This window comes from Onychomys torridus, chromosome X, assembly GCF_903995425.1.
Source record: "Onychomys torridus chromosome X, mOncTor1.1, whole genome shotgun sequence".
Taxonomy (NCBI): Eukaryota; Metazoa; Chordata; class Mammalia; order Rodentia; family Cricetidae; genus Onychomys; species Onychomys torridus.
In genome coordinates this window covers 93,590,341-93,609,350 of record NC_050466.1, presented here as the reverse complement: position 1 = coordinate 93,609,350, position 19,010 = coordinate 93,590,341, and the positions used below count along the sequence as shown (strand labels likewise).

At 39.6% G+C, this 19,010-nt stretch overlaps 1 long non-coding RNA gene across 2 annotated transcripts in view; it reads left to right on the top strand.

The window, feature by feature from the left end:
- LOC118573999 overlaps positions 1–19,010 on the top strand; it is a 94,001-nt gene that overhangs the window by 55,096 nt on the left and 19,895 nt on the right. The window lies entirely within an intron of this gene.

The window sequence follows — 19,010 nt, the reverse complement described above, 5'->3', positions numbered from 1 at the left end:
TTCCTAAAATATTATCAAGTTAGACATTTGATGTGGGAGGATTGTGTGGTAGATACACCTCAGGGAAAGGAAACCCCAAGCAAACACATCTGAGAAGAAAATTTGAACAGGGCCTTGGACTAGTAAAGAAGGAAATTAAACAAAGGGAAGCAATTGTCCCAGCTGCACCCGGAAACCAACTGTCAGTGAAAATAACCCCGGCTTCCCAGAGGGGCTTTGGGGCTTGGAAAGAGTTGCAAAGCCTAGGCAGCTGCTTTCATTGGCAACCCCCACTCCTGCGCTCCCGCACAAATGCCCCATGCTCCGAAGTTATACTTTAAGTATAATTAGAGGGGAAGGCGCAGTATTTGATGGTGCTGTCTGGAATAAAGTAAGTGCTAAGTAAATGTCACCCATTATTGTCATTTCCACTCAGCTTATTAAAACAGGGTTTTTTACTCAGTCTCCTATATCGTCTCTTTCCTGTCAGTGCATCATCTCAGTGCTGTCTATTCCTTACCTCGAAGGGCTCATGGCTGGCTTACTACCTGGACAAACCTTGCCTGGACAGTTAAGAAAATTTGATGAAATGCTTGGGGACACGGCTTTGCAAAGTTCAGGAGGTTTACATATACTTGAGTTGCCTGGCAACAAATATCATTCATTTTTAATGAAAGAAAGGTCCGACATTGTTGAATTTTACCTGAACTTTATGATTCTGGAACACAGAGCCAATTAAAAAGTCTTTCCAGGTCCAGGGGATGGTAAAGTATTTGCCTAGCATGTGCAAGGTCCTGGGTTCAATGCCCAGAACGGCAAAAAAAAAAAGCAAAGCATCACAACCAACCAAACAAAAGCATAAGGAAAGTTCCTTCCTCACGTTATTTGTACACGACAACCGTATTTACCTACAACAAAGCCGGGCACATTTGCTGCTTTCTAAGTTATTGCCTGAATTGTTTGTGCTCTCTGACCCCTGACAGACTGGTACAACGTACCTGCTAGCTTAACTTGATAAACTAAGGGAAGCTTCTCTCCTTTCCCCGGGCTCCTTAAGCCTGACCCATCATCAGCTTGAACCACCACACAGTCATTCCCAGGGGAAAAACATTTCCTAGTCAGTTGCCATGCCCTTTCATCCCTCTTCCCCACTCCAGTTCTTTGTAGCTTTATTCATTTCTTCCTATATGAAAAAGGAGCTAATAGATCAGTTTAATGGGCATGATGTGACTCCAGCAGCACTCAAGATGCAGAGGCAGGGATCTCTGTGAGTTCAGGGCTATCCTGGTCTACATAGCAAGCTCTAAGACAGTTAGGGTTGCATAGTGAACCCTGTGTCAAAAACACAACATAAAAGTGAATAAATAAACTTAAATACTGAATTGGAATGTATTTTCCTGTCTGACCTCTTAAACACAGATTTCCTGGTCAGAGGTCATCACTACTACAATAGCGCCCTTTCTCTGCACTTTATTCTAGGCTTTTCTTGTGTGTGTGATATATACCAGTGTTTTATATTTGTGTATACGTATGTGTTCACACCTGTGTTTGTGTGTCTGTGCATGCAGGTGTGCTAGCATGTGTGTAGAAACCAGAGGTCAATGTCAGATGTTATCCTCATTCTCTCCCCGTGTTATTTTTTGAGACAAGAGTTCTCAGATTCACCTAGAGTGGCTGGCCAGCAAGCCAAGGGAGCTGTGTATCCTATTCTCCGGCAGTGAGATGACAGGTGTGTGGACTGACTAGTTTTATGTCAATTTAACACAAGCCATAGTGATTTGAGAGGAGGAAACATCCATTGAGAAAATGCCTCCGTAAGATCCAGCTGTAAGGCATTTTCTTAATCAGTAATTGATGGGGGAGGGCCCAACCCATGGTGGGTGGTGCCATCCCTGGGCTGGTGGTCCTGGGTTCTATAAGAAAGCAAACTGAGCAAGCCAGGGGAAGCAGGCCAGTAAGCAGCACCCCTCCATGGCCTCTGCGTCAGTTCCTGCTTTGAGAGGAACCTGCCCTGATTGAGTTCCTGCCATGACTTCCCTCAGTGATTCACTGTTAGCTGGAAGTGTGAATGTAGTAAACTCTTTCCTCCCCAAGTTGCTGTAGGTCATGGTGTTTCATCACAGCAACAGAAACCCTAACTAAGACAACAGGCTTTTCACATGCGCACTGGGGATCTGAACTCAGGTCCTTATACTTGCATGACAAACACACTATTGGATGAGCCATTTCCCCAGCCCCTATACCCATACTGTTTATTTGATAGATTTAATAAAGTTTATGGGGTCAGTATATTTTAATATACAATTCATTCTTTATGGTTTCTTACCAGATTTTTTACATTCCCTAATTTTTTTTACTTGAGTGTGTGTAGAAGAGAGCTATTTCATTTGCTGGGGATGTGTCGTGGGCAGAGCAAAACCTGTTCTTCTCTCTCCCTGTTTTGATGGCTTTTCAGCATGGTGATACTTTAGTAACTGTATCTAATTGGTTCCAGCAGAAGGCTAAAGAACCAATGTTATGCTGGGTGATGGTGGCACACATCTTTAATCCTAGCATTTGGGATGCAGAGGCAAGGGTATTTCTGTGAGTTTGAGGCCAGCCTGATCTATAGAACTAGTTCCAAGATAGCCAGGACTACACAGAGAAACCCTGTCTTGAAACACCAAAAAACCAAAAGGCAAAAACAAAACAAACAATACAAAGAACAAATGTTAAAAGTTAAAACAGCAGCCAAAATGTAAGATGGCCTCTTCACTTACAGATGACTTCAAAATAGCACAGGAGTGCCAGCCACATAGGGCAATTCAATGCAAGATGTACATGGCTCTCTCTGACAAGTACCGTCACAAGACCGCCGAGGATTTGCATTTTCGAATGAACAGATTGAAATTTGGGTATGTGTGTAGATGTTAGGATGGGCCAACCCAAGGCCCGGCTGTGGGCCTGGGTGGTAGCAGAGCTGGTCAGTCCAGACCACTGGGGCCGACTCCTCAGGTGAGGTGGGGGAGCCAGCTCCCCTACACTGGCCATCAATGTCAGTTCTCCCTCACTTGTGGTGAGAGGTGGGGCCAACTCATCTGAGTGCCTTGGGGGATCAGGACCAGCTCTCTTGCTGCAGTGTCCAGCTTTCCCAGGGCCAGCAAAGGACGTGGCTGGCTCAGCATGGCTCTCCAATTTCATCACACATGTTCACTCACATCTCAGCTCCCAGGCTTTCTTAGTATATGAAATGATGAGAATTAGACTTTGTAACATTAGAGAGGGAAAGTCCTATATGTGCCTGTCCTGTGCCCACAGGGGAAGCCCAGAATCACTTTTACAGTGGGTATCCAAACAGAAGTATTTGCTTAATGCCCTTCATTTTTAAGTACTTAGAAAACATGAACTAGCAGCTGGAGAGATGGCTCAGAGGTTAAGAGCACCGACTGCTCTTCCAGAGGACCTGAGTTCAATTCCCAGCAACCACATGGTGGCTCACAACCATCTGTAATGAGATCTGGCGCCCTCTTCTGTGTACATAATAAGTAAATAAATCTTAAAAAAGAAAAGAAAACCTGAACTAAATAGTTGGTCCTTAAAATAACCTTAGTAGTTGGAAATGGAGAGGGCTCTAGGAATCCTTTAACACTTGCCATATTCTCCTTGTTAGTTTTGGTTTCCTCACAGTTCCCAGCCATGTCATTGCTAGAATCTACTGAATGCCTAACACACTTTCTTCCATCACCTTCTGCTGTCCAACCTATGAGGAGCTGAGGGCTATCCCTCATGGACCGGTCCTATGGCAGGTCATGTGAAAAGATGAGGGGGCCCTATGGGATCAGACCTCTCCTCATTAAAGATGCAAGAATTCAAGGTCTGCTCTTCTTAATAAGTTTTAAGGTTATTTCTGTGTTGGTGTCTTTTCTTAGATATTTTCCCCCCAAGGAATGTGACAAAGTGAATGGTGGAATTAAAGAGCAGACTGTCTGATAGCCATTCAAAAAGTGGAGTAAATGCAGAATGGCTCTTCCGCTGAAGAACAGTTGGGCAGAGGAACTGTTTAGATAGTCTCATTACTTGTACATTTGATACATATGGTAGTTTCAGAGCATGTCAGTTGAATTTTTCATCACCATAATGTGGTACCTCACAGAACAACTTAAGGAAGAATTTATTTTGGCTCACCGTTTTTGCTATTTTTTAAATTTAATTTAAATTTATGTATAGGGGTGTTTTGTCTGCATGTATGTCTGTGCAACATGTGTATCCCAGTGCCTGCTGGAGGCCAGGATAGGGTATTAGATGCCCAGGAACTGGAGTTACAGGTGGTAGTGCACCACCAGGTAGATGCTGACATTGAATCTAGGTCCTCCAGAAGAGCAGCAAGTTTCCCTAACCACTGAACAATCCCTTTGGTCCTTGGGTCACCATTTTAAATGCTTTCAGCCCTTTCATAAAAAGGAATATGTGGTCAAATAGAGTAGGTCACATCATGACACTCAGGAAGCAAAGAAAGAAAATGCCTGTGCTCTGGGTCCCTCTCTTTTTCTTCTTTTATTCCACCTGGACCCAGTCTGGGCCCCAAATTCAAGTTCCACTGTTGTCCTTGTATTGTTTCCCCCTCTACCTCCTCCCTTAGTTAATCCTCTCTAGAAACAGCCTCGAAGATATACCCAGAGGTGCACTTGACTAATCGCCTTGGACTTGACCAATCCAACTGACAAAATTAACCACCACACACACAGGAGGTTGGTGCTTCCTTCCTCCCTGAGAATCATGGGCACTCAGAGCATAGCCTGTATTCTGATGATTCCAATATATCATTAAGGTATTGCTGACATTTTATATAAATCTCCATGTAAAATTTTCTGAATATAAAGCCAAACCAAATCATTTATTGATTTTTCCAATCATTCTAAATTAAAATTAAGTCATAATATTAAAGGTGTTTATAATATAGTCTGGCTATATTTATAACTTCAACTGTATTATTTAAGTAGTTTTGTGTGTATTCAAATTTAATTTAATTTTAAATGCATAGTAAGTTTTGTTATGGATGGGCAGAATTCTCTCTCTCTCAAATTCATAAGTTGAAGTCCTAACCCTCCGTACCTCAGAATATGATTGATTCATGTGGGTCACCCAAATCCAGTAAGACCTGTGTCCTTACAAAAGATTAAGACATGTATTTGTGTGCATAGAGAATACCCCATGTGATAGCACTGTGGGAACATGGCCATCTGCACATGTGGAGGGAAATCTTAGAAGAAACCAAAGTGACCAATATCTAAAGCCCAGTATCCAGCCCCCACTTCTGAAAGCTCATACATTTTTGTTGCTAATTCACCCAGCATGGTGTTTTGTTACGACCCGTCAGTGAACTAGGATACCTTTCAAATTTCCTTGTCATACTTGCACAGGACATGGCCAATTTTCTCTGTATTGTTTCATTTTAGCATGTGAGCTGTCAAAGTATAAAATACTCTATTTTTTATTTGAAGCTTATGCCCTTCATATACAATCCCATGAGTTAACTTTAGGCCCCTTTCCACCCCTCACCCCCACCCATTATTGGACCATGGAAGATGAAAGAGGTGGTGTTGAGATTGAGAGACGTCCTTTCCTGCCCTTCTCTTCACAATGGTTCAAGCAAACAATGCAGATTGTTTATCTCTACTCATGCTGAAAAACACTTCCTGGAAATTGGAGATACTGGATGAGAGGACAGAAAGGGCCGGTCAGTAAAGTACTGGCTTGGGTCACTACAAAGTCTTTCATGTCCTTCTGCATCCTGAGGTTATTTCCCCTCTTGGTGATGTTGCTTTTCTTATAATTGCTTCCTTCTTTGACATTTTCCTCTAATAGACTGAATTTGGAGTTGGACTCCTCCATGCCTCCCCTTCAGGGTCCAGTACACATGAAAATGTTATAAAATAACCCTCAAACAGAATGTGAAAGGAATGAGATTTTTAGCTGGAAAAGTAGAACATGAGTTAATGTAACTCAAGAGGCTTTTAGCCTCAGGTCTCTAATTATTTTTCTGGCCTCCATCACTTGTGTGTGTGTGTGTGTGTGTGTGTGTGTGTGTGTGTGTGTGTGTTCATGTGCACATGTGTGTGCTTGCTGGCAAAGAAGCCCAGGGTCTGGTTCTCGAATCACTATCCTATCCACAACATTTCTTCTGCATTAGTAAGAAATTACATAAAATATATAAACATGGAAAAAACTTTCTACAGTTTTTGCCAAAATTAGTAAGAGCCCTTCTGGTGGGTCTCAGCCTTTCCCACAGGACTGCTACAGTTTACAGAAGGGTTGAAACAAAAGCCAGAAACACTCCTGTGTAGCTGTGGGATCCTTATTTGATCTAGGAAACAAGACTTTCTCCCAGATCCAGGAGCCAAATGTTTTAGGGGTGGACCATTCAGGTTTTTAAAAGGGTTCATAACATGACTTAAGCTTTTGCTATGTGATTGGTTGTTGTGGAATATTTGTTTAACTATGTAAAGATGTATTGCTTTTGTTTACACTGCATTTGTTTAACTATGAAAAGATGTGTTGCTGTTTTGCCTAGTCTGCCTAAGGCACCTGATTGGTCCAATAAAATACTGAACAGCCAATAGCGAGGCAGAAGAAGGATAGGCAGGGCTGACAGGCAGACAGAAAAGGAGAGCCAGCCAGGTAGTCAGGGGCCAGCTAGCAGGGGGCCAGCCAGACAGATATGGAAGAAGTAGCAAGGCAGAACATACAGAATGAAAAAAAGGTAAAAAGCCCTAAGGCAAAACATAGATGAATAGAAACAGGTTAAATTAAGTTATAAGAGCTGGTGGGGCAAGCATAAGATACGGTGGAACATTCATAACTAATAAGTTTCTGTGTCATGATTTGGCTGGCAGTCTGAGAAAGCCTGCTACAATTGGTTTTGTTTTGTTTGTTTGTTTGTTTAAAGGGGTCGGTCACACTCTGGCTTTTGGGAACCTATTCCTCATACTGGGTTGCTTTCCCCAGCCTTAATACAAGGGAGGTTCTTAGTCCTATCTCAACTTGATATGCCATGCTTTGTTGATACCCATGGGAGGCCTGCTCCTTTCTGAACAGAAACAGAAGGAGTGGATTTTGTTAAGGGGCAGAGAGGAGGTGGGGGAAGGAGAGGAGGGAGGGGAAACTGCGGTTGGGATATAAAATAAATGAATAAATTTAATAAAAAATGAGACTCTGGGTTGGATGTTATTAAGAAACAGAGACTATTATATGGCTGGGCATCTTAATATATCTTATAATAATAAGAGCTAACTACTCTGGGGCCAAAGTTGTAATTGGTAAAGAAATAAGAATCATTAATCTTTTATCTGAGAAAAGAGAGTTTAGTATTTCATAGATTGCAAATTTTTTTCTTGTATTTGCTTGTGGTAGACAAATTTACAGAGTAGTCTTATTGTTCTAGCATTCTGGTTCAGAAAGACCTTGTTTGATGCTGATATTTTATGAGAATCTTTATTTCCACCAGAGAATAACTCAACCTTGCTATGAGCAGCAGGAAAGCTTTTAAGAAATGTCAGAGCAATTTTTGATTGTTAGGGGCTGCTTTTTCTCACTCATTTTAAAACTAGTACAATACCAGAAAACAAGCAACGCAATTTTAAAATGGGGCACAAAACTAAAGAGAGTTATCAGAAAATGAAGTACAAATGACCAAGAAACATTTAAAAATGTCCAGCACCTTTAGAAACACATAAATGTCTAGCATCTTTAGGCATCAGGAAAATGCAAATTACAACTACGGTGGCATTTCATCTTACCAGTCAGAATGGCTAAGATATGAAATACTAATGTTGGAATGGATGTGAAAAGGGGGAACACTTATTCACTGCTTGTGGGAGTATGAATTGATGGAGTCACTATGTGAATCAGTGTGGAGGTTCCTCACAAAGCTGAAAATAGACCTACTACATGATCCAGCTTATGCCATTCTTGGGTATAAACCCAAAGGACTCCATTTCCTGCTCTAGAGACTCCTCTCATTCATGCTTATTGTTGCTCTATTCATAATAGTCAGGAAATGGAAATAGCCTAGATGTCCATCAACTGATGAATGGATAATCAAAATGTGGTACCTTGACACAGTGGAAGATTATTCAGCCATAAAGAAAAGCAAAATTGTGAAATTTGCAAGTAAATAGATGGAATTGACCCACACACATAAAACAAATTTCACATGCTTTCTGTTTGAATCTTCAGATATGTATGTCTCATTTGGAATACCCATTTAGAGGAAATTAGGAAGAGGCTGTGGACCTTTTCAGGGAGGGGAGATAAACCTCGGTGGCATAAAAGGCTAAAGGGGAATAATGGAACAGGAAGGGTTAAAGTGGGGTAGGATGGGAGGGCAGGATAGAGAAGGTAATGATATAGGGAGGAATAATTAACACTAAGAAAAGTCATGTGGAAAGTTACAGAACCTTCCATATATATATGGGAGAGAGAGAGAGAGAGAGAGAGAGAGAGAGAGAGAGGGAGAGGGAGAGGGAGAGGGAGAGGGAGAGGGAGAGGGAGAGGGAGAGGGAGAGGGAGAGGGAGAGAGAGAACACGAAATTACTCTATAATGGGATCATTATGTCTCTACAGGCTAAAAAAATAAAATAAAATTGTCAGTCCCAAGAATGGGTTACTTTTGGAATTGCTAGACAGTGAGGTCCCATAGATTCTTAAACAGTATAGGCTACTGCTGATGCTATTTAGGTAAGACCATATTGCTGAAGACACACATACCTGAGTCACAAAACATGGAGAAATCATGGTACTGGTACTGACCTGGAAGCTTTATCCCTACTGCATAGCTTTCATAGTGCTGCTGAGAGAGAAAAATAGTCATCAGTCTTACCCAGATGTAAACCCTGTGAGCCACAATAACAACTAGCCTGGCAAGACATATCCACTGGCAAAATAGTGTCATGAGCATCCTGGAAGTAACCAACCACTTTCTGATTGGATTTAAGCCTTGCTCTACAAGATGAAACCCATACCAGATACCATTATTGGGCCAATAACTTGTGGCTAAACAGGCCCTAGGCCCTAGGAGAGAAACTACTACTATTATTCTGCTAAATGGACATAGTATTAAACCAACTATGGATGACTTATCATTAAACTTATAGATTAATGCATCTCTCAACTCTGATCAGAGAAACTTCTGTTTACAATAAATGGTGCTTAATACAGAGACCTACAACTGGTCAAGGTGCAGAGAATAAAACACTGTGGAATGTCCAACCCTAAACAGGACATCAGTATTACACCCCTCCTCCCAAGGCTCAGGGATCATTGTGAAAGGAAGGGAGGAATAAATGTCAGGGCCAGAGGTAGTGGGTATATACACAGAAATAGTATCTCTTGGCACATATGAACTCACCGTGGTTAGGTGACTGTCCAGACTGCCATCTGTCTCTGTCTACCCTGCAGGACTCCCAAAAGTTGCTTGCATCCTTCTCCCGGTTCTCAGGTAATATTATATCCTTCTGAGGTCTTTGATGGGGTTGAAGCTAGATAGTTACAATTTTCCTTAGTTATGATAAAAGACAAATTAGATATAAAAACCTTAGACTCACAAATATAGGATAAATAGGATATCTTCCTTAATATTGTAACTGTAATTCTTGCTTGATAATTGTTTTGTTATATGTAATTTTACTATGTAAAAGTTAAAACCTTCCTTTGAAAAAAAAAAAAAAGAAAAGGGGAAGTGCTGTGAATATTGCTCTGTGTAAATAAAATGCCGACTGACCAGTAGCCAGGCAGGAAATATAGGTGGAACAAGCAGAAAAGATAATTCTGGGAACAGGAAAGCTGAGGCAGAGACACTGCCAGCCCCTGCCATGACAAGCGAGATGTAAGGTACTGGTAAGCCACGAGCCATGTGGCAACTTATAGACTAACAGAAATGGGTTAATTTAAGATATAAGAACTAGATAACAAGAAGCCTGCCATGGCCATACAGTTTATAAGTAATGTAAGTCTCTGTGTGTTTACTTGGTTGGGTCTGAGCATCCATGGGCCTGGCAGGTGAGAGAGATTTGTCCTGACTGTCGGCCAGGCAGGAAAACTCTAGCTACACTTTTCTTTCTTTTTTTGTTTTAATAAAGATCTATCTATCTATCTATCTATCTATCTATCTATCTATCTATCTATCTATCTATCTATCTATTTATGTGTGTGTGTTCTGTCTTCCTGTACATCTTCATGACAGAGGAGGGCATCAGATCTCTCATTGTAAATGGTTCTGAGACACCATGTGGTTGCTGGGAATTGAACTCAGGACCTCTGGAAGAGCAACCAGTACTCTTAACCACTGAGCCATCTCTCCAGCCCCATCCCTTTTCTTTTAGAGTACTGGTTCTCAACCTGTGGGTCGCCACTCCTTTGGAGATCAAATGACCCTTTTGCAGAGTTTGCATATCAGATGTCCTGCATACCAGATATTTACATTATTACACTGCATTTTGTAACAGTAGCAAAATTATAGTTATGAAGTAACAACAAAATGGGGTTGGGGGGTTCTCACAACAAGAGGAACTGGATTAAAGGGTCATGGAATTAGGAAGGTTGAGAACTGCTGTTTAGAGACACATGCTCAATATTTAAGGATGTTCCTTGGAATTTACTTCGAAATACTAGAGAAGATCAATAGGAGTTGAGTGGAACTATAGACAAGATGACATTCACCAATATTTAATTATTGAACACAAGTTTGTAACAGGTATAAAAGTGAGTGTTACATTTTCTTTGCCTTTGTGTATGTTTGAAAATTTGTGTAATGCTTAATTTAAAAAACTGGGGGAAGCTGGTTATGATGTCATGTATCTGTAATACCAGTACTCATGAAACAGAGACAGGATGACTGTGGGGACACACTGGACTACAATTTCTCCCTCCCCAAGTAGAGGAAATATATGAAAAAAAATTCTACAGATAAAAACTGAGAAAAGAGTAGAAAATTGATCAATGAACACAGAGCAGAGCCATGCACAGATGGAATTTTGATATAAAACACAAAATACTGAAGAACACTGTGGAAATATGGGGTCATTTAGCAAATGGAGATAGAAAAAATGGTTATATCTAATTTTAAAATGAAAGTCTACTCCAGATAAGGAAGTCAGATATAAAACTTAAGTCTTTTAAACTTTTAGGTATAAATATGAGCAACATCTTTTAGACCCTGACATACAGAAAGATTTCTCTAAAGCATATAAAAGCTCTATCCACAAAATACAAGTAAAGTTAATATAAAAATTTAAAAAATGTACCTATTAAAAAAAACCTTAAAATAAATGAAGACAAGCTTCAAGATGAAAGCAGATACCTACCATATCTAATCAATAAAGTATTTCCATGAATAATACATAAACTATACATCAACAGCAAAGGATAAATAATGCAATAGACAAATGGGAAAAAAAGAACAAACATATATTTCATAGAAGAGGAAAAACATAAGGCCAATATAATATGTGAAATGAATCTCTGCTTAGAAATTTAAGAAAAGAACATCATGGTTAAAATGATAAAAAACTACTTAAGAAAAATAATATTATATGACAGAGTACAGAAGAATATCTGGGTCATTGGACTCTCTTATACATTGCTGCTGGGATTATAAATTTAAATGCTCTCCCCCCAAAACTGGCACTGTCCATACTGAACATGAACTGGAAATTCTTCTAGCTATACACTCCAAAAATGTTTTGAACACATAAAGGAACCATTAGTTTAGAAAGTACATATAAGCACTATTTGGAAAACAACAGTCAAAAAAAAAAATACCAAGAACACAAGAATTGCTAAACACAATGTTGGTATATTCCAAAAATACAACAGCATAAAAGAATCTACTAAAAGTACATATTGCAACACAGATTGACCATCGTAAGATAATACGGTGTGAGAAATCCAAGTTTCAGAAAAATCCATATATAACATTATTTTGCTTTGTTGAACCAACTAAATTCAAAAGCATGCAAGATTATAAAAATACATATTTTATGTTTATATATGAAATCTATAAAAACAGAATAACAAGGTAACAATAAAAAAAATTCAGGACAAGTTGAGCTTTTGGGATGAGACAAGAGGATGAATAAAGGTCAATATATAGTAAATATAAAGTTATTTTTAATACTCTAGCAGTTGGATTGGTTAATTGCACTATTTTCTTTTTAAAAATTGTTATTGGGGGGTTGGGGATTTAGCTCAGTGGTAGAGCGCTTAAGGTCCTGGGTTCAATCCTCAGCTTCCAAAAAAAAAAAAAAAATTGTTATTGGTTCTTTGAGAATGTTATACAGCATGTTTTGATCCTATTTACCCTCTCACAGATCCAGCCCCTAGTATCTTCAGTACCTGTCTTCAGTTTCTGTTGCTGTGAATAAACACTGTGATCAAAACAATGTGGGGAGGGGAGGGGATGAGGGAAATCATAGGAGGGACTCAAGGAGGGCAGGAACCTGAAGGCAGAAACTGAAAAAGAAACCATGGAGGAGTGCTGCTTACTGGATTGCACCCCATGGCTTTCTCAGCCTGTTTTTTGTTGCACCAACCAGCCCATGGATGGCATTGCCCACAGTGAGCTGGTCCCTCACATACTGAACATCAATCAAGAAAAATGCACCACAGGCTTGCCCACTGGACAATCTTGTGAAGCAATTTTCTCAATTGAGATTTCCTCTTCCAAAATGACCCAAGTTTGTGTCAAGTTGACATAAAACTAGCCAGCACACCTCCTAACTTTGTTTCCTCTTTTCTATTTTTTTTAACCCATCAAGTTGAGTTCATGCTGCCCATATATTCTTGGATGTGCCACTTTCCACTGATGTGGTCAGCTCACTGATATAGATGTAATAGGAAAAAAAGTGTAAATTAAGAAACTTACTTCTAAAGAGCAACAACTTGTTTAAAATGTTTTACATTGGTATAGATTTTAGTCTATTGATACAAACTTAAAGTTAATTTTCTTATACTGTGTGTATAGTTCTACTCTTATTTAAGGTATTATGTTTATATAGCTCATTTAAAATTGTAATGGATAATTAAAAATAGATTAATAATTAATCATCTATGATAATCATACTCATAGCCATGTTAGTTAAGTCTTCTAGATATACATAGAGATATTTCAGATAGATAGGTAATCTTCAAATATTTCAAAGACCTACAGAATATGGCATTTAAAATACTTTTAAAATTTAGACTTTCTGGACAGTGAGACATGTCTGCTCCTGGCAGCACCAATTTACTTCAGAGAGGAGGATGGGCATTGAAGACACTTCATATGGAATTTATCTTCATCTTGGCAAAAATAGCCATTTGGGCAAAAAAAACCTGTTCTTGCCTGGACTGCTTGATCAAATGGACATGCAGGACCCATAGAAAAGTGACCACTGAAATTTGCTTGACAAAATGGTCCTTCAGGTTCCTGCTTTGCAGAGGAAACTGCCAGACATTCTACAGGATACTGAAAAAAGTGACCAAGAGACTCTAGCCCTGTGGGCTGAAGACAGATGCCCCAACTTTACAAAGGAACATTAGGTGACTGTCCAGGCTGCCAGCTGTCTCTGTCTACCCTGCAAGACTCCCGAAAGTTGCTTGCATCCTTCTCCCGGTTCTCAGGTAATATTATATCCTTCTGAGGTCTTTGATGTGGTTGAAGACTAGATAGTTATAATTTCGTCAGTAATGATAAAAGATAAATTAGACATAAAACCTTAGACTCACAAATATAAGATAGATAGGATATCTTCTTTAATTTGTAACTGTAATTCTTGCTTGATAATTGTTTTGTTATATGTAATTTTCCTATGTAAAAGTTAAAACTTTCCTTAAAAAAAAAGAAAAGGGGAAGTGCTGTGGATATTGCTCTGTGTAAATAAAATTCTGATTGGCCAGTAGCCAGGCAGGAAGTATAGGCGCGACAAGCAGAGAAGAGAATTTGGGGAACAGGAAGGTGGAGGGACGGACACTGCCTGCTGTTGCCATGGCAAGAAAGATGTAAGGTACTGGTAAGCCATGAGCCACGTGGCAAAGTATAGATTAATAGGAATGGGCTAAATATAAGAGTAAGAGCTAGATAATTATAGGCCTGAGCTAATGGCCAAGCAGTTTAAATAAAATAATATAAGTGTCTGTGTGTTTGTTTTATAAGTGGGTTGTTGGACTAACAGGGCTTGGCGGGGGCTAGAGAGAAGTTCTCCAGCTACAGAAAAGAAAAGGGGTGTCGGTGGTGGTGGTGGTGGCACACGCCTTTAATCCCAGGACTTGGAAGGCAGAAGCAGGTTAATCTTTGAGTTTGAGGCCAGCCTGGTCTACAGATCAAGTTCCAGGACAGCCAGGGCAACACAAAAAAAACAAAAAGAGGTTTTAAGAAAACATGTTTATTTATCATTCTCAAACAACCTTGTTCCATGAGATTTCCTCAAATACCTACCTAAAAGTCAGTTATTCACTTACAGTAGTCTTTGAGAGGCTGAAGATATATCCCAGTGGTTAATATAATGTCTTGTTTTTTGCAGAGGACCTGAATTTGATTTCTAGCACCCATACTGCATGCCCCATAACCACCTGTAACTCCAGCTCTATGAGAATCAACATTCATTTCAGGCCTTCATGGGCACCACCTCCACTCATTTGTGCATGTACACACATACACCCACCCACCCACCCACACACACACACACACACACACAGAGAGAGAGAGAGAGAGACAGAGAGAGACATGCACAGAGTTAAGAGACAATTAAAAATAATAATAAATATATATTTTTTTAAATAAGATGAAGTCAGGATCCAAATAATGCCTCTGCTTTGATATTGCTCTTAATCCTCCTTTAGTCTAGGTTCTCCTGAGCCTTTATAGCCTATAAGAAAATCAGAAGCCCAATTTTAAAATCGGAAAACATACATAAACAGACATCTCACCAAAATGTACATATGCAAAATAAGCATTTAAAAGTGATGTTCAATATCACATCTGAGAATTGCAAATTAAATAATGACCAAAGCGATATAAATACATCACATAAATATACATTCAATCTATCCATTCACCTACTGAAGGACGTCTTGTTTATGTCCAATTTTGACAATTGTGTGTTAAATTACAAGAACCATTTATGAGCAGGTTTTGTGTGGACATAAATTTTTATTTTTATATTTTGCTACCAGAGATTGAGTGTATAGATGTACATTTTCAATTCATTTGAGCAAATAGAGTGTAATTACCATATCATATGAGAAAATTATGTTTAGAGCTGCAGAAACCTGCCAATCTTCCAAAGTGTTTATCATTTTACATCCCACCAGCAATGAATGAGAGTTCCCATTTCCTCACATCCCTGATAGCATTTGGTATTGTCATTGTTCTGAATTGTAGCTATTCTAAGAGGTATATATGTACTGTTTACTGGAGACTACTTCTCACCAGCTTCTCTGCGTATACAGATAAGTATTTAGAATGTAGTTACAGTTATTCATATATGGTGAAAACCTATCACAATCACCATTATTAAAAAAAGATGTGATTATAATGGTTGTGTTAGAATAACCATATATGAGTGAGAATAGACACTTGGTAGCCATGAATTCTACTGATACGAGTAAATATACACCCCACCCTCATGCTTAATGAGTATAGTATTTCAGAATATGGAGCTATCATGATTATTCAACCAATTTACTGCTGTGAACATGTACACGTGATTTTTTTCACTACTCTAACACACACCTATGTATATACATCTTACTGCATTTGTTTAATGATTTCCTCAGGATTCATTCTTCTTTAAGAAAGTGCTGGGTCAGAGTAAACTATGGACATTTTTGATGACGCATTTCACAGGTACCGCTACATTTGTCACAAGAAAAAATTGGTCCACAAGCACCACCTGCACTAACTGGAAGAAGGGGTGAATGACTGGTCTCTCAGCTAAACTGCCCCAATCTCTAGGCTCTAAGCTCCAGGGCATATCCTGTGCCTCTCCCTCTCCTATCCAGCCCCAGCAGCTGGCCAGCAGGTAAGGGTCCCGAGGCATGCCATTCCACCACTGCTGCCACCCACTGGACTCTGTGACCTACAAGACCAACTCAACCTCCCAGACCCACCAAACCCTTCATCCTCCCCCTGGCCAACCATCCCCTGCAACATCAGCCCTAGAGTCACAAGAACCACCTGCACCAATCGGAAGAAGAGCCTTCCCGTGAACAGCCTTCTCCAGGACCATCAGCAGACCCTAGAGTCACAAACACCACCTGCACCAATTGGAAGAAGAGCCTCCCCATGAACAGCCCTCTCCAGGACCATCAGCAGACCCTAGAGGCACAAGCACCACCTGCACCAATCGGAAGAACAGGCACAGGCAAAACCTACACTTGATGGAAGAATGGAGTCCATAGGCACAACCCACACCAGTTGAAGAGCAGAGCCCATAGGCACAAGAAAAGCCCACATCAGCCAGAAGAACTGGAGGATATGCTGGATCTAGGCACCCAAACCCCCACAAACCTCAGCTGAGTCAAACCCTACTAGACCTGACAACCAGTCAATCACCAGAATCCTTGGCCATTCAGGGTAAATCATCATCATCATCATCATCATCATCATCATCATCAAACAGACAATAAAGGAACAAAAGACCCACCCAACAAAGACATCACAAGAATCAACACCTGTTCCTATAATTATCCCAAACTTACTGAGTAAAAGGCAGTGTAAGAATACATGCAGCAACATAACAGACAATACAGCACCCCAGAACCCAGTGGTTCTTCAACAGAAAGACCCGAACATCCCAACACAGATGAAACAGAAGAAAACGATCCTGAACTAACTTTATGAACATGATAGAGCTTCTTAAAGAGGAAATGAAAACTTATTTTAAAGAAATCAAGGAAAAGACAAACAAAAAATTGTAAGAAATCAATAAATCCCTTAAAGAAAGCCAAGGCGGGGGTGTGGGGGGGGTGTGTGGGGTGTGACAGGACAATCAAGCAGGTGAAGGAAACAGTTCCAGACTTGAAAATTGAAATAGAGGCAATAAAGAAAACACAAACTGAGGGAATTTTGGAAATGGAAAATCTGGGTAAATGAACAGGAACTACAGATGCAAGCATCACCAACAGAATACAAGAGATGTATGAGAGAATCTCAGGTGTGGAAGATACGATAGAGGAAATAGATTCATCAGTCAAAGAAAATGTTAAATCCAACAAATTCTTAACACAAAACATCCAGGAAGTCTGGGACACCATGAAAAGACCAAACCTAAGAATAATAGGAATAGAAGAAGGAGAAGAATTCCATCTCAAAGGCACAGAAAATGTATTCAACAAAATCATAGAAAAAAAATGTTCCCAATGTAAAGAAGGACATGCCTACAAGAAGCTTACAGAACACCAAATAGACTGGGTCCAAAAAAGAGTCCCCTCACCACATAATAATCAAAACACTAAACATACAGAATAAAGAAAGAATATTGAGAGCTGCAAAGGAAAAAGGCCAAGTAACATATAAGGGCAGACCTATCAGAATAACACCTGACTTCTCAATGGAGACCTGGATAGCCTGAAGGTCCTGAACAGAGATGTTTTGCAGACAGTAAGAGACCACAGATGCCAACCCAGACTACTATATCTAGCAAAATTTTCAGTCATTATAGATAAAGAAAACAAGATATTCCAAGACAAAACCAGATTTAAGCAATAGCTGTCCACAAATCCGGCCCTACAGAAAGTACTAGAAGGAAAACTCCAACCCAAGGGAGTTATCTGCACCCACAAAAACACAGGTAATAGATAATTTCACACAAATCCTAAAGGAGGGACACACACACTACCAACAACAACAACGAAACCAAAAAATAACAGGAATTAACAACCACTGGTCATTAATATCTCTTAATATCAACAGACTCAATTTGCTTATAAAAAGACACAGGCTAACAGAAAGGATATGGAAACAGGATCCCTCCTTCTGCCACATACAAGAAACACACTTCAATTTCAAAGACAGACATTACCTCAGAGTAAAGAGTGGGAAAAGATTGTCCAATCAAATGGACCTAAGAAACAAGTTTGTGTAGCTATCCTAATATCTAACAAAATAGACTTCAAACTAAAATTCGTCAAAAGAGATGGAGAAGGACATTTCATATTCATCACAGGAAAAGTCCATCAAGACAAAGTCTCAATTCTAAACATTTATGCCCCAAATACAAGGGCACCCACATTTGTAAAAGAAACATTACTCAAGTTTAAACCACACATCAGACCCCACACACTAATAGTGGGACACTTCAACACCCCACTCTCACTAATGGACAGATCTTCCAGTCAGAAACCTAACGTAGAAATAAGGGAACTAATAGATGTTATGACTCAAATGAACTTAACAGACATCTATAGAACATTTCACCCAAACACAAAACAATATACCTTCTTCTCAGCACCTCATGGAACCTTCTCTAAAATTGACCACATACTCAGTCACAAATCAAATCTCAACAGATAGGGAAAAAAAATTGGAATTATGCCCTGTATCTTACTGGATCACCATGGCTTAAGGTTAGAATTCAACAATACCACAAATTACAGAAAGCCTACAAACTCATGGAAACTGAACAATGCTTAACTGAATCACCACTGGGTCAAGGAAGAAATAAAGAAATTAAAGACTTCCTAAAATTCAGTGAAAATGAATGCACAACATACCCAAACTTATGGGACACTGGGAAAGCAGTGCTAAGAGGAAAGTTCATAGAACTAAATGCCTACATAAGGAATTTGGAGAAATCTCACACTAGCAACTTAACAGCACATCTGAAAGCTCTAGAAGAAAAAGAAGCAAACTCACCCAGGAGGAGTAGATGACAGGAAATAATCAAACTGAGGGCTGAAATCAATAAAATAGAAACAAAGAGAACAATACAAAGAATCAATGAAACAGTTGTTTCTTTGAGAAAAACAAGATAGACAAATCCTTATCCAAAGTAACCAAAAGGCAGAGAGACTATCCA